Genomic DNA, 15,096 nt, shown 5'->3' with positions numbered 1-15,096 from the left:
TGGTCGTGCTTGAGACACTCTGAAAAACAGTAAGAAAATACGGGCCCTACATTCAAACCAAGAGAGGGGAAATGCTGGGTGGGAGGGACCTGGTCTCCCCTTTTTCACTCCTTCTTCCCCTTCCTTCCTGCTCCAGCCTCCTTCTGTGCCTGGAGGTGGACAACGTCCAGGGCAATGTGTGTTTGGGGCTGTCTAAGATGCAACAAAGAAACTCCCATAGGTCTGAATTATACAGATCATCCCATTTTAGTTATTTCCACCCTAATTATAAATAATGTGCTAAGCAGAAATTTCTTCATCCAGAAACCTTTAGGCACTGGTTCCCAATCATGCAGCTTGGGTTATCTCCCAGGGAGAGTGCTGCAAACCACACCACCCTTTCCCTGTTGGGCCTGTTGTCATCGTGGTTTCCAATGACCATGAGTGATGTTGGAAGCAAGAACATCTTGCGGCAATATGTTGCCCTTGAACCTTGAGTTGGGAATCAGGGGTTTTAAGGCATTTGAAATCTGTGTCTGAAATTTGTGACTCGTGTCGTGCTCTGACCTCAGAGAAGGGATTGCTTTGAACCGGGGTGGCTGTGTGAGTTAACCGGAGCAGCTCTCCTGGGACCCACAGTGTCTGGGGGGCAGTGCCCAACAATACCTTTCCCAGATCTATGATCTGGTCCTTCATGCTCAGGTAAACACTAAAACTTCTTGGTTTTTTTTTAAAAATAGATCAGTCTCTCTTTCTCTTGGGCTTCTTGTCTGCCCAGAAGTGGGGCCAAGGCCGCTCTGACTCTTGTTTTCCTAGTTGCAAAGGGCCAGGTGAGGCATGGCCGGTACCATCCCTGCTAACGGAGCCGCAAATCCAACCCTCCGGCACCCGGGGTGGAGGAGGCGGGATGGGCAGGGTTGGGAACAGCATCTCTTTGGCCACATGCATCTCTTCAGCTGCGCAGACCACCGAAGACAAATGAACTGGAGGAAGCATTTCCTCTGCCGAAGGCTCACACCCGGGAGGTTTCTGTTCACAGTGTAGGTCAAGAGTTGAAAAATGAAGAAGAAAGGAAAACAGATAGAAAGATCCATCTTCCCTTATAAAATCCCCAGAGCAGAGGGCATTTGGAAGTCATTTTTCACTGAGCTGAGAGCTTTTTCTGGCCCTTTAACAGACATTAGTCTCTTCTCAGACCTCAAAGTTTGGGACACGGGGAAGCGCTTTCCCTCCATCCTCGTGAGTGTTGGAAGAGGCACTTTATCCTGGGTGCAAGACACTCGGCACCTTTCCCCAAGGCTGGGGTCCACGGTGGTTTGGGCTTTGGGGTGAGGTGGAGCCCAGTGCATGCTGAAAATTGCTTTGTTCCTCCCCCTAATGCATTTTAAATACATTAGGGCTGAGATGCAAAATGAAATGAGTGGTTTGGATTTGCTGGCATTAAGGCACAGGTTAAGGGGACAGCTTTTAAGGGGGAAAACCCATGCTGCAAGGGGAAGGAGAATTTCAGCATGGTTAAAGGAAATCTAAATAAAATTCCTTTCTGGAAGGAATTCAAGAAAATTATTTTCCTTGTGTTTCTGTCTCTCTTCTTCTGGCTTATAAAAACACCTTGGCTCGGATATTACATCAACTCTGCCTTTTATTAAAAACCCCTGCTCCAGTTGTGCAGATTTCATGCTGTTACATGAAAGTAAAATTTTATGACCAGAAGCTGAAATTAGGAAGGAAACTTTTTTGTTGTTGTTGTCGTGGGTTGGATTTTGTTGGTAGTCATGAGGGTTTGTTTATTTTTGCTTTTTCTAAAGCACAGCCAACTCCCCCAGGTCTCAGCACTCCAGGCTTTTTGGGGGATGCTCGTTCCAAACAGGTGCTAGCGTGGGGGAAGCTGAGCCCTGGACAGAGCAAAGGGATGGGAGATGTCCTCCCTCCGCTACTGTGGTTGCCTTTGAGCAAGCAATGTTTCCATGGCAGTTTCAGAATAAGCCGTGTGCGTGGGAGAGCAAATGCATTTCATTGCATGGGGCACAGGTCCTGGGTGTCCGGCCTGGAACAGTCTCGTGTTGTGAGCAAGGTAACCATGCAAAGGTGCGAGCTATCCCCTCCTCTCAGCCTCCCCCGTAAATCCAGATCCGATGGATGATAGTTCACTCTGAGCCCATATTCAACACCAGCTGCCCGTTGGCTGGGTAGTGCCAGCAGATTTTTTTTTTTTTTTTTTTTGCCATCTCTCACTTTAAACGTGGTGCTTCTGTTTTTCCATTAATTCCACCTTCCCCTGCTAAAAAAGAAAAAAAAAATATGGAAGAGTGAAAAAACATTTTAAAAGGTCATTCAGTCATTTCTTGTTGGGTGATCTATAGCAAGCTGGAGTTACTCCATCTGAAGGTGTTAAAAGAAGAGTTGCATGGAGTTAGATGGAAGTTATAGCTATGAACTACAGTACTGGTTTCTTGTGGGACCTCGGCAATGTGGTTTTGCATCTCCCACAGCCCTTTTTGTTCTCCAGCCCTTGGGACAGATTCAGAGGCCCCTGGGCTGGTGGGAACGGCGACGTGGGGCCATCCCACCCAGCCCAGCCGTGACTTGAGGCTGGGGACCTCTCCCTGCCCAGCTTCTGCCGCAGCCCCTTGGGGATGGAGCAGCCAGAGGACATCTCAGGGGACTTCAGGGCTCGGACCTCCTCTCCTGCCGCATCCCCGCTCCAGAGACACTGGCCACGGGCGGGATGGGGGGTGGAGGTCAAGCCCCACGGCCCCTCCGTTTCCTTCCAGCCCAAACGTCTCTGCAACCTACTCCTGCCCTTGGAAGATTTACGGAGCAGCAGTAAGTATTTCACCAGCTCTTTATTAATAATGCGGCAATAAAAAAGGTGCAGCCTTTCTTTCCAAGGACTCGCAGAGCCCTTAATAATCCGGGGAGGGATTTGGCTCCCCCCAATAGATAGTTTACTGGTGGGCATGCTTTACAGCCCCTTTGTTAGAGCGGAGCTGCTCCCCCATCATCAAAGTGCGAACTGAGGCTCTGTGATGGGCTAGTCCATAAATCTCTCCCCTCTAATCCTTTCCTTTCTACTATTTGCAAACTGGGGGAAGAGGGGGTGGACTGGACTAGGCAGGCCAAAGCTTTAACCCTTTGTGCTTTGGGGGATCTTCTCCGTCTGAGCAGAAGACGGTGCATGGAAGGAGGGCTGTTTCACGGCAGCCTTTTAGAAGCAGGTAGTTATATTCAGCAATTAAACCCCAAATGACAGCTTAAAGAGCTCCTTTGGAAGTTTAATAAGTCCACCACTGTATATAAGAAATAAATCTGGCTGCATTACAATCACTTCAAACTACTTAAGCAATAAATGTAGAACTCTGCTCTTATTCATCCATTACATGGGTAATGTTGCTTCACTCCTCACTTGGTTTCCAGGGCTGGGGCGCCAGAGGAGGACCCAGCACAGCATCTGGAGCCAAATCAACACTGCGGAGATCACCGGTCTGTGGTAGGGAGGTGGGGTGATCCAGTGCTTCGCCTCGGGGCCACCTTGAGTCTGAGGCCAAAACTAAACACTGTGGGCTCTGCGGAGGTGAAGAAACCATCCGAGTCAACTGCCAAAATCTCCTTTTGCTCTGTGGCTGGTGATGTGTCAGGCTCTTGAAAGAGGCGTTGCATCCTGGCTACCTGAAGGCTGATCTCGGATGCAGAGGTGATGGGGGAACTAGGACAAGAACAAGAGGTAAGACGGTGATTTTGGTCTTCAGGTGTTTGTGCAAACACCTTCATCAAGGCCTGGTTTTGACAGACTGGACTGCCGCTGTCGTGTTGTGACATCGAACCACTTCTTGGTTGTGAGTGGAGTTTTATCCTCCCAGTGCCCGCCGGAGGTTGGGAACAGGTACGAGGTCTGTCGGTAGTTCACACAGAGAATCTGGGAGCAGACCTTGTATGGCACCCAATCTGCTAAACCAGGGTTTCCAACCCCTCCTGGCCCTGTTACCTTAAACCTGCCCGCTTTGGGATGGATAACTCCATGCCAAAGAGAGACAGGAGCAAGCCCAGGGCAGGATGCAGCCGGGGAGGGGCTGCCTCCTTCCCCCCTCCGACTGCACACATCTCCATTTTTTAGGCATTGCAACAGTTGAAAAATGAACTTTGTGTCCATTTTATCATAAAAGATCCCAGAGTTTTTAAGCCCAGCTTTATAAACAGTGATGAAAGGTCCTGCAACGGGCAGAGGTCTGCTTTTGAAATTGAACAAATTGTCGTTTTATGGTTCCCGTGTGTGGGGGGGTGCTGTAAATCTCCAAGCATTTAACGCATCTGTTCTTTTCCAACTACGCTACCAGCGTCTCAAGGAGGAGAGGGAGAAATATCTGACATTTCCTGACATCGGCTGCTCTCACAGCCCCCTGGGAGTTCCTCAGGAAAGTTTTTAAAGTAATATTTATGGATGCTCATGGTGAATCAGGCCCTAAAAGGTACAGAGAAAGGACTGTTGTTCATTAACATTTGGAAACTGCACACTGAGGATTTCCCTGTGGAGGGGCAAAAGAAATGGAGTGAAAGTGAAATAGCTTTCGAGTTAATCCAGATCTTTTTTAACATTATTGTCGTTGGTAAAAATCAGAACCTTATTTTGGATGAAGAAAAAAAAAATCGAAGTACATTTTTGGGATGGTTTTCCTCAATATGGTTTTCTTTCCAAAATTCTATAACGAGTTCCCTAATAAAGATATTTGTTCTTACTGATATATGGTTACGTGTTGAATTTTGGTCTTTGTTCATATATATCTCAGTACTAAAACAGTGTACTTGCTCTGGCTAATAATGTAGGAATAACTTCAATTTGGCATTTTTTTCCTGAAAATAACATCCTTATTGCCACAAATCATTTAGTTTTGATTTGACTAAAATGTTCTTAAAGCTTTGCACTCACATGATGTTCTCCGAGTTAAACCTCCCCATCTCAGTAAATAACAGATCTTTCACCGAGACTTGTAAAATCCCTCAGTGGTTACTCAGTATTAATTACTCAAGTTTTATGAATAAGAAAGCTGAGCACAGGAGGAGGGATGGTTTGGTAGAGTGCGAGTGGAACAGCATCCTGGTGTTTCAACTTTCAGTGCCTTTTCCTAAGGGCAAGGCCGGTGCCCTTGTGAGTCAGTTAAAAGCCTCCTATAGACTTCATGGAAAACACAAACTCCCCAGAGGTGAGCCAGGGTTTGTCCTTCGACGTGTTTATGTAAAGTACCTCTGGAACAGATTTATTCAAATGAATGCATGGAGAAGATAAGGCCATATGTGTCCTTTGAGCTATCTGCTTCTTTCAGTGTAATGTCTTGAGGCTTAGCTGAGTGTGCCTGAGATTAGAATTAGCCAGAGAAAGTTAGGGTATACTGGCAAAACAACGTACAGATCCCTCCATAATCCCCAGGGTTTGAATTTCTTGGGACTTTTGCTGTGACCCTGAATGTCCTTGCTCCCAGAAGGGACCACCAGACTCCTGCAGCTCCCAGCACCTCCCTGTGTAGGGATGGCATTTCCTTGGGGGTCTACCAGCCATGGTGTTGCGTGGGTGGGCAGAGGACCCACGCTGATGATGGATGGGGTGCTTGGGGTTCACAGGGCCTTTGGGTCCAGCGCTGCAACAAGAGGGTCAACAGCAGCCACAGCTTATTGATATTGGTGAACCTACACCGTGCCTGGCTGCCATCCTGATGGTCCAGGTGAGAGGATCGGTGGACAAAGCCTCTGAAATTGTCACCTTTGGGTCCCTTTCCATAAGCATGGGATGGTTTCAGAGTAACTGAGCCTCTGCATGAGGCAGTTTTGATGCGCAGAGCCACACGGATGCAGAGGTGGGCATACCCCGACAGACTCCAGGAGTGACTTCCAGGGAGCAGCAGCTGGCCCACTCCTCTTTTTTTAAGAGTTGATGTGCCCAACAGATGCAAAAGACCGGGAACAAGCAGGTAGTAAAAAGAAAGTGCTAACTCCTTATCGTAAGACATCCCATCTTCGCAGTGCTCGCCGGAGCTGTGGTACCTCTGGTGTTCCTACATGGGGGTGAGCAGTAGCCAGAAGGACCTACTTGCACATGTTCATCCATGAGCAAAATCCTCCAGCGAGGAACTGCTCTCAGCTCAGCTCCTCTGCTCGACTCTGTGTGTACTTGGCACAGGGGAGGAGGTGAAGAGCTCAGCCCCAGCAGAGCAAACCTGCCCTCCAAGTGCCTGCGATATCAGAGCCCCAGAGGGGTGACGAGCAAAAAGACGATGATTTTTTTTTTTTTTTGCCTGACGTGCTGAGCTACATCTGCTCTGCCCCGTCCTCTTGGGAGGGGGGCACAAAGCCACGATGACTTCACCAGCAGCACGAGGGTAGGATGGTGTCCAGCTGATCCTTGCGAAACGCCCTGCCGAGCGTGCTGGCCCGCGGGCACGCTGCCCGGCTCCGAGCGTGCCCTGCCATCACACGGTCCTCACTCGAGTCACTTATAACCCAATACTGGATTATTACCCCAAGCATCGAAAAAGGGATTATTTTTTTTTTTTTTTTTTTTTGCTTTTCAGTGACTTCATGAATCCAAGACGCTGCCAATTATCTATCATTCATGGCATTTAAAACGTCAACACCTCCCTCCCAAATGAAAATGGAGCTAAAGGTCCTGTGCTTCCCTGTTGCCCCTTGCTCTCCCCCGTCCCACAGCAGGGCCATGGAGATTGGCCTTTTAAGAAGTGCCCAAAGCAATCCTGCCTCCTCTGCTCAGCTAAATTCTATTTGCAATTTGGGACGGTGGCCTTGTGATCCTGCACCCAGCACGCGCGGTGGGACCTGGGGCAGGGGGAGGACCTGGGGACAGGTCTGGCGGGGAGCCTGGCTTAGCTGTTCCTCTGGTCTGTCACTGCAGCTCAGGAGCTGCTGGGGGACAGCCGTGTTTGGTCTGCAGCAGTCTACGCCCAGTCTTTCCAGTCCAGAGGTATTCAACCCCAGAATAGGTGCTCTAACTCTTTGCTCATGACTCCCATGTGTTTCCAACATCTCTGTTAAAAAGAAACCTCCATCTCTCCCCCTCGTTTCCTTTTCGCTGAGACTCTGCTTCAAACTTGCATAATTCTTGCCCAAAAATAACACTGGCCGCTCTCCCAGCTGTGGGCGTCGTGACTTCTGCGCAGGGAAGGGAAGGCTGCGATCCGATTCGTCTCATGGCAGATTTCGGTCAGCTTTGGCACCCCTCCATCCTTGCTGGTACCAAATTTACAAGGTTCCTCTTTCCAGCTTTTCACTCTTTTCCTGGGCTTACCTCTGCCTCTCTGAGGCCTCATCTCTGGAAAGCCACGGTGTTTTCTTGGCACAGCTGCCTGCGAAACGTGGCACAGACAAACCAATAAAAGTAGCCAATAAACTCGGCGAGTTTTCTTTCCTCTGCTGCAAGTGGCCAAAGCAGTGCTGCTTCCTTTGGGATGATATTAAAATGCAGCAGAGAGGATGAGACTCGGATCCTTTTCTGTTTGTTTCCCGGCCGAGGTATGATTTTTCCACCAGTGTGAGAAGAGTTTTGAGAATTTTTTTTACAAAGGAAAATAGTTATAGAGACTATTGCCAGCCTGGGGTCCTTACTCTGTTAACCAGCCTCTAGGCCAGTGGTGGGTAATCAAAACGAGTGAAAACCAAGGGCCTGATGCCCAGGTGGCACAAATTAGTCAAAGTCTTATGATTTTAATGAGGTTGATATCCACAGATCACCTGTGCTGATTGCTACCTTGCATGGTCCTGGTGGAAGGCATTATAAGGAGAAGAAGGGCAGTTTGCTCCTTTTGGAAATCCTTCCGCCTTCTCCGTGCGGAGAGGGAGGCCATCGAGGGAGCTGAGCCCTGGCTGATCCATGGGGGTTGGAGGACCTTTGAGACAAGGAACTGGCTCAGCTCTCTGGCAGCGTGGCTTATGTCCCTAGCCAAGGAGGGTAAATCAGGAGGAAAATGCACTGAAACGGTGGGAATGCCCCATCAACCCATCGTAAGAGCCTGTGCCGTGGGGAAACAGCAGCAGGAGAGGCCCTGGGAGGCTGGCAGGGGAGCCTTGACCCTGCTCCAAGGCTCTGGCCAGCCTGGAAATGCCATGTGCTACTGGTTTGCAAGAGCCCAGCTTGCGCAGGGCTGGCGGGGCCAGCCGCAGCCTTCGGGGATGGGGAAGCCCTGCTGCTGGCTGCAGCCCTGCCCAGGGCAAGGGACATCCTTTTGAGCTCAAAGGTAAGTCACAGAACCCCCCCAGGGCTGGGTCCCCGCGTGGGACGCTGGCTCCAGCTCGAGACACAGTGACCTCCACTGACAATGATGACTTGTATTGCCTCGGCAGAAAAACTGCTTTTCTCTCTCCCCCGGGTACGGTTGTTGACTCCCCGCACTCGTGGTGCGAGCAGGGACCCTTCCTTCCATTTGGGAGTCCAGAAAGCTCCTCTCTCGGCCAACCCTTTGTCTTGGTACTGTCTTGGCCTTTCTGCACTGTATTAATTTAAGATGCTGTGAAGTGAGAGGTGTGGGGGTGGGGGATGCTGTCTAAAACTTGTTCGGAGCCTTTGCTGGATAAATCCCCATGGAATTTAATTTAAACGAGCTGACACAAGTATGAATCATGCCAGCATTACCAGCTCTTGAACACTTCCTACCAACTGCCTGCGGGGCTCTTGCTTTCTTTCGTTAAAGACTAAAAAAAATCTAAAACTGTTTAAGACCTCTGTCCTAAAAGAATAGTGGTTTTTTTTTTTTTTAACTTTTCACTGTAGGAAGAAACAACATCTGCTATAAAAATCTGCTGGCCAGGGGCAGAGGGAGCGGATACCACTTATCATGGTTTGGCTATTGGAGGCAGCGGCTGGTTCCCAGCAAAGTGCCTCAGCCTGGGCCCCGTGATCGCAGTGTATGCGGAAAGGTGTCTCATCTGTCTGCAAGCTGGACAGATGAGATGTATGCAGAAAGGATCAAGAGCCAGGGAAAAAAAGAAAAGACAGGGAATTGGATGGGAAGGAGGAAGGAAATGAGAAAAAGACTTCCAGGAAAAGGAAGGAGACATGATTGTATTTACAAAGATGTACCTGGGCTTAAGTGAAGTCTCCTAAATGCTGCTGGGACACAAAGGCAGGCTGCTTTACAATAACACAAAGTCCGTGAGGTAGCATGTCTGTTCCCGGGCTTTAACTGAAGAGTGACATCTCTGAAGAGGCAGGAAAGTGGTCAGGAGTAAGCATGAAACATGTAAGATTGCAGAATTCAAAAGGATAAACATTATTTGATACCTTATTTATAGGGCACCACAGGGGAAAGGTAAAGGTTTCAGAAAAGAAAGAAGCACTTTAATTTTATCTGGAGATTTTCCAACAATAAAATCTAATCCATCATTCTCTCTGTGTGACTGCTCTTAATGAAAATTTAGAGGCTGTGACTGAAATTTAGAATTCACAGGGGATACTATTAGGAAGATGTCTAGCAGCTATGCAAAACCTGTTATATCATAGCCCCTGCCAAAGGCCGGGGAAGAGTGGAGTGTGAAACGGACAGCTTTTAATTTGGCGTGCCGAGGCTCCGCAGCACCCAGCCTTCCTCTCCCGGGTGGCGGCGGCCGTTTTCCAGTGGGGACCGGCTCACCGGGTGGCAGCCGGGCTCCCGCAAGGGCAGCTGTGGCCTTGATTTCAAAAGAGACGGGATTCGGCCCGTTTACAGTTACTTTTTAACCCAAAGCACCTTGTTCACCCTACGGTAGGCCCTCAGCGGTGACGAGAGCCGCAGGTCTCCTCTAATGCAATCTCTGCGTTTCTTGCCCAGGTGTATTGATCACAGTTAGGAGCTTTCCAAAAAGAAGAGAACAAAGCTATTTTCTGCACAGTGTTTGCTTCCAAGACGGAGCGGAGAACCCCGCGGCGAGGCAAAGGCTGTCAGGCACCACCACGGGAAGGGCAACCTGGCTACCTGCTTTGCCGCCCACCAGCCGGACCGACAGCAGGGCTGCGCCGCTCACCGAGCGAAAAGGTACTGCCGGTGCTTGGTGGGGTGACAGGTATATTTTCCTGTTCGTCACTTGGACGAAGACCCATCAAATCCCTTGCACGTGGGCCGTGCAGCCTGTTATTGCTGGTCAGTGAATATGGGATCTGTCCGGGAACCTCCAGGACCATCAGCCCGTGCTTGGTGCTGTGCAGTGCCTTTCAGCTGAGGGTGACCATCTCTAATCAGTACCAATCCTCTGCACTTTATTTTTAATCAAAGCAGATCACTAGACTGTTTCCAATACTTCTTAATGGGCAAAAAGGGGCTTCGATTATGAAGACAATAATGTTAAATTATTTAAGGGCCTGGATGTACATCATGAATCAGTTTAATACCAAAGTCACTGCCAATTATTCAACTGATTCAAAATGAGACTCCATCACAAAATGTTAAATCACAGGATAAATCTGTCCTGGGAAGGGCTTTAGTAATCAAAATTCTCTCAAAGCAGAAAAAGCTCTTCTAAAAGCAGGGGGAAAAAAAGGTTACAGCTTAAGCCAGACATTATATAGTAATGCCAGATGTTAAACAGTTGACTTAAATTATTGGCAACTATCAAATGCAAGATACTAATACTACTGGTTGCAGAGCTATGCCACCAACTTTGTAATCTGTGGAATGGGCTTAAATATTCCTTTAATTTTCTGCCTATGGATAACAGGCAATTTGGATTAGCTTCCGCAGAATAATAACCTCCTAATTCTCAGCAGATGAGTATAAGCCTTCTGCAACATCAAAAAAACAGGACCACGCTTAATATGTAACCTTTAATGGCATATGTTTTTAAATTATATGACTCCATAGGACCTGTGTAATTAAGCGCAAGAAATGCCTGAAACCACTCTGCCTGCCTCGCAGACAGCAGAAGGCACCTAGATAGCCCCCTGCTCCCAAATGCTGAACAAAACATCCAAAAAAAAGTGTTCCCAGATTTGGATGTCAATCTTCTCCACCCCGAAACTTTTCAAAATGTTGCCGTGAATCGCTGTGGCTGGAGAACGCCGACACCCCGCGATCAGCTGGAGCGGGGGCTCGCTCTGTGCCCATCTGCCCATTTGGGTTCTCAATTTCTCGCAGTGGTTCTGCCCTTTTCCCCCCCTCCTTCGTGCACGCCTTCCGCCCCACATCACCCATCGTGTCACCGGCCGGCAGGACCCGGGGGCTGGCACCGACACCTATTTCTTTGTGCAGCACCCAGCCCAGAGTGTGTAATCCTTTAGAACTCCAGCCAAATGTCCTGCAACAACCCTCCTGCGTGGCTTCAGTGACCATTTGCCACCCGTGGCTAAAGAAAACAGGATCCGGGCGCCTCCTGAATCCATCCAGGACCGGTGGGGACTGCCTCATCCCCCGAGCAGCTCGGGCACGCATCTTTTCCCGCTGCCCTTGCAGCACGACCACAAGACCTCCCGCCTTGCAGGATGAGATCTGTTCTCTCGCTGCGCTGGGCCTGGGATACGTTAGAAATAAATGGGGCAGAGTCACAGCTTGGCCCGTTCTCCAGCTGATCGCTCGTCGGCGTGGATGTTGTGCAAACTGCAAGAGCCCCCGGCGCAGCCACAAACCTCCACGGCCCGTGAGCTCCCCGGAGGCACGAGGACAGCCCCCAGCCTGACCCGCTTGCTGCAAACTGTAATAAAATGTCCTGCAAGTCTGGGCTCAGGCTGAAGTAACAAAACTAAGCTGTTTAGATGAGTCAAAGTCCACATTTGCTTTTGTTTCGATTATTTTTTTCCTTTTTTTTTTTTTTTTTTTTTTTTTTTCCCCCTTGGTAGAGAGCTGCAAGCATTTGAGAGCACAGACAGCAGGGCTGGGTTTCTTCCTGCCCCTGCGTGGCAGGGAACGTCCTTGCTCAAAGGCTGGAAGATGGGTGAAACGGCGGTGAGGAAAGGGTCAAAACACATCCCCCCGACTGTGAGCAAAAGAAAAATGTTGGCAGAGCAAACCTTGCCACAGGAATAAAAGGTTGTCCTGACTGTTCATATTACTCCACATGGGGTGAGTAAAACTGTCGGTCGGACTGAAGCGTCTGATATACAAAGGGGAATAAAAACTCATTAAAGGTCTAAAAGGAAACCCTATTAAAATACCAAATATAAAATGGAGGAGACTTGATCACTCTAGTGCTAGAGAAGTGTCAGGGTTGGTTTTTTTTTTTTTTTTTTTCCCTGAAAGAAGAGGAAATGTGTTTGTGGAAAGCCAGGTGGGATGAGGGGCAGGTAGAGTGTCAAAGAGCACTGATAATATTTCAGGGTCTCACTAGGAGCCTGAAATACGAAGGGGATTTATTCGGCTTTCGGCAGGGAGGGGAGTGCTAGCAGATTTTTGAAGGCATTCCAACAGGGTTCATATTCATCTGTTTCTTAAATCGAGAGCTCTTGGCTGCTGCTGTACCGAGGTAGGGAGCATCTCCACCTCTCCTCTCTCCCGCCCGGGACGCAGGCTGGCTCGCAGCCGAAGGCGAATTAGCGCCGGTGGGTCCTCGTGATTCTCCTGCCCTGGCCCGGCTGCTGTCCCTCTGAAAAGCCAGCAAACCAAACCATTTTTACAGGGCCTGAAACACCCCAAGAACGGACTTTCTCACGGCATCTCATTTCTACTTTATTTGGTCTTGGGGAAGGGAAGAAATTACGAGGGGAAAGAGCTAAATGAACCGTTTTCTTTCAAGCATTAAAAAGCCACGTCGTCCTGTTAGCGCTGGAAGTGATGAAGCCTGGTCTCCAACGGATTCATGCCTCGTGGTTGATGGACTTCTAAACCAAATTGTACTGGGGCTGCGGTGGGCTCTCACCCCTTCTTAGACACCAGAAAAGCCACATGGGGAAGAAAGACATGATGAATACCTCACCCAGAGCAATTCCTGCCTGATCAGTCACCCCAGAGTCCCCTTCTTAAGCATTTTCTGCTGTGTGGACTCTCTGGTGTCTCACAGCTATGAATGTTACCAAGGCTTTTCCATGGCTTGGGAATTTTTGTCCCATCTCATCCTAGATTTAAAGTTTTCTGATCGTGGCTGAACTCAGAGAAGGTATAAATGGAGGGTTTCTCTCTCTCACATGCACGCATCTCTTCTCACAACATTTTTTAGGAACTTGTTACCTTTGGGATCTTTACCTCCTGTCCATTTGGTTGCAACTGGCACCAGAATTCAGTAATTACTGGGGTTGGGGCTGTGAGGGAAACATGCACTCATACACAGGCAATCACCACAGAAATCTCATTTCCTCACAAAATCAGGGTTCCAGTAAATGTTTGTTCCTTCTTTAGATGGAGGCAGAGAGCTGCTAGGGCAGGCCCCGAGCTAACCAGTTTTCCTTGTTCTGCTACCATTTCCCTCCCCCTGCACAGTGAGGCATGTTTTTTTTCCTCAACCCCTCCTCTTGGATCCTGGTTTTTGGATGACAAGGATGGTTTCCTCCCATCTTGGCAACATCAGGATATAAACAGGGCCTGTCATTCACTCATACGCACATTATAATCATGTAAGTCTTGTTTCCTTATGAAACCTGAGCAGAGCTGATTCCATACAGCAGACAACCCCCCACTGCAATGCCCTAGGAGGCACTTCAAAGTTTAAAGCAGGGGGGGAACCTGCCTTCATGTCACCACAGAAAGTTTGCCCGTTAACAGAGGCAATGAATCTGCAAAGATGCCAAAGGTAGCTAGAAAAGACCACAACTCTTTTCCCAGAAGCTCACTTATAAGAATTTCTTTTACAGTTCCAGCACTGAACATCCTTTTCTGGGCCAAACAAGCACAAGAGCCATGACATGAGTCAGCGCCAGGTGCCTGGAAAGACCTGTGGCACCTTGGTTGGGCTCAGCAGACTGATGGATTAGCACTTGTCCATGTGGAATTGTAGGTTTCGATCCTGAGAGGCTTTTCCAGTCAATTGATCTACCCCAAGCCTTTCATCGGGTACAAATGGGCCTTTGACTTTCAACAGAATGAAGCAGCAGTAAATATAAATGGGACGTGAACATTTTTTTGAAAGGACATTTTAATGGTCTGTTCACTCCACAGCAGAGAAATTCCCTTTCCACTTCAGGAGCTGGTGGATAGAAACCCATTCCTCTGGCCCCTGGCTGTTCATTCCCAGGCAGCAGAAGTCTTCTGCATCTTCAGTTAATGCCCTGACCTGGTCCAGACTGCTCCTTGTCAAACCTCCTGAAAGCACTGACGTGGGTCCAGTCTGGAACCCTTTCACACCTGTAAAATAAATCAAGAGCATGGCAGACTCTGTGGGGAAAATGATAGGCAGAGTCCCAACAGCCGGTAGCAGCTTTACTGATGCGTGGCGTTGTGTATTCCTTCCAGCCTGCAGCTACTGGTTATCTATATCCCACTCCTTTATTCTGAGATTACCAGATATCCCCAAATATGCCCTCATCTTCTTTATTCCCAAATCTCTGCTCCCCTTCCAGGCAGCTGACAGACATGACCCCGTGCTGTGCCAAGCCCCAGCCAGCAGCAGCACAGAGTTCCCGCTTCCTTCGCCCAGAAAGGGGCAGAGGCAAGCGCACGGCAAAGCAGTCTGTGCTGCGAGGGGATGGGAAAGCTGTTGCTCTCGTGCCAAAACATGAGCAGAAGGATCTATTTCCACTACAAGATATGTTTTGAGACATTTCTAACACCTTATGAACCAGCTCTTGCTGGCCATTGAAATGGACTGAGCGCCAGCCTCATCGCTGGTCCTCTCACTGTGACTGTGGGAGTTCACTGGAAGCTTTTTCTCTTTTTTATTTACATCACGCAGCTTGTGGCTCAAGACGGGGTGTTACGTTTGACTTACGGGTGCAAGGAGCAGGAGAGCTGACTCTTCACCCCAAATGCAAAAGACACTGACCTAAATATGAAGATCATGGAGGAAGAGCCTGTGATATCGGTCCCAGACCTCGAGCTTTGCCAGGTCTGGGCACGAAACCCGACATGGCAGAGCAGCCTGAGCTCAGGCGATGTGAAATCTAACCAACATATTTTACACCCACACCACTAAAAATAGGACGCCGACGCCAACTCTTCATCTGGGAAGAGAGGAAACACCAGCGTTGCTGTGTTTTGGATGAGGCGCTGCACTGAAGTCCTGACC

Source organism: Tyto alba, unplaced genomic scaffold, assembly GCF_018691265.1.
Source record: "Tyto alba isolate M040663 unplaced genomic scaffold, T.alba_DEE_v4.0 Super-Scaffold_28, whole genome shotgun sequence".
Classification (NCBI taxonomy): Eukaryota; Metazoa; Chordata; class Aves; order Strigiformes; family Tytonidae; genus Tyto; species Tyto alba.
Note: the sequence above shows the minus strand (reverse complement) of the source record.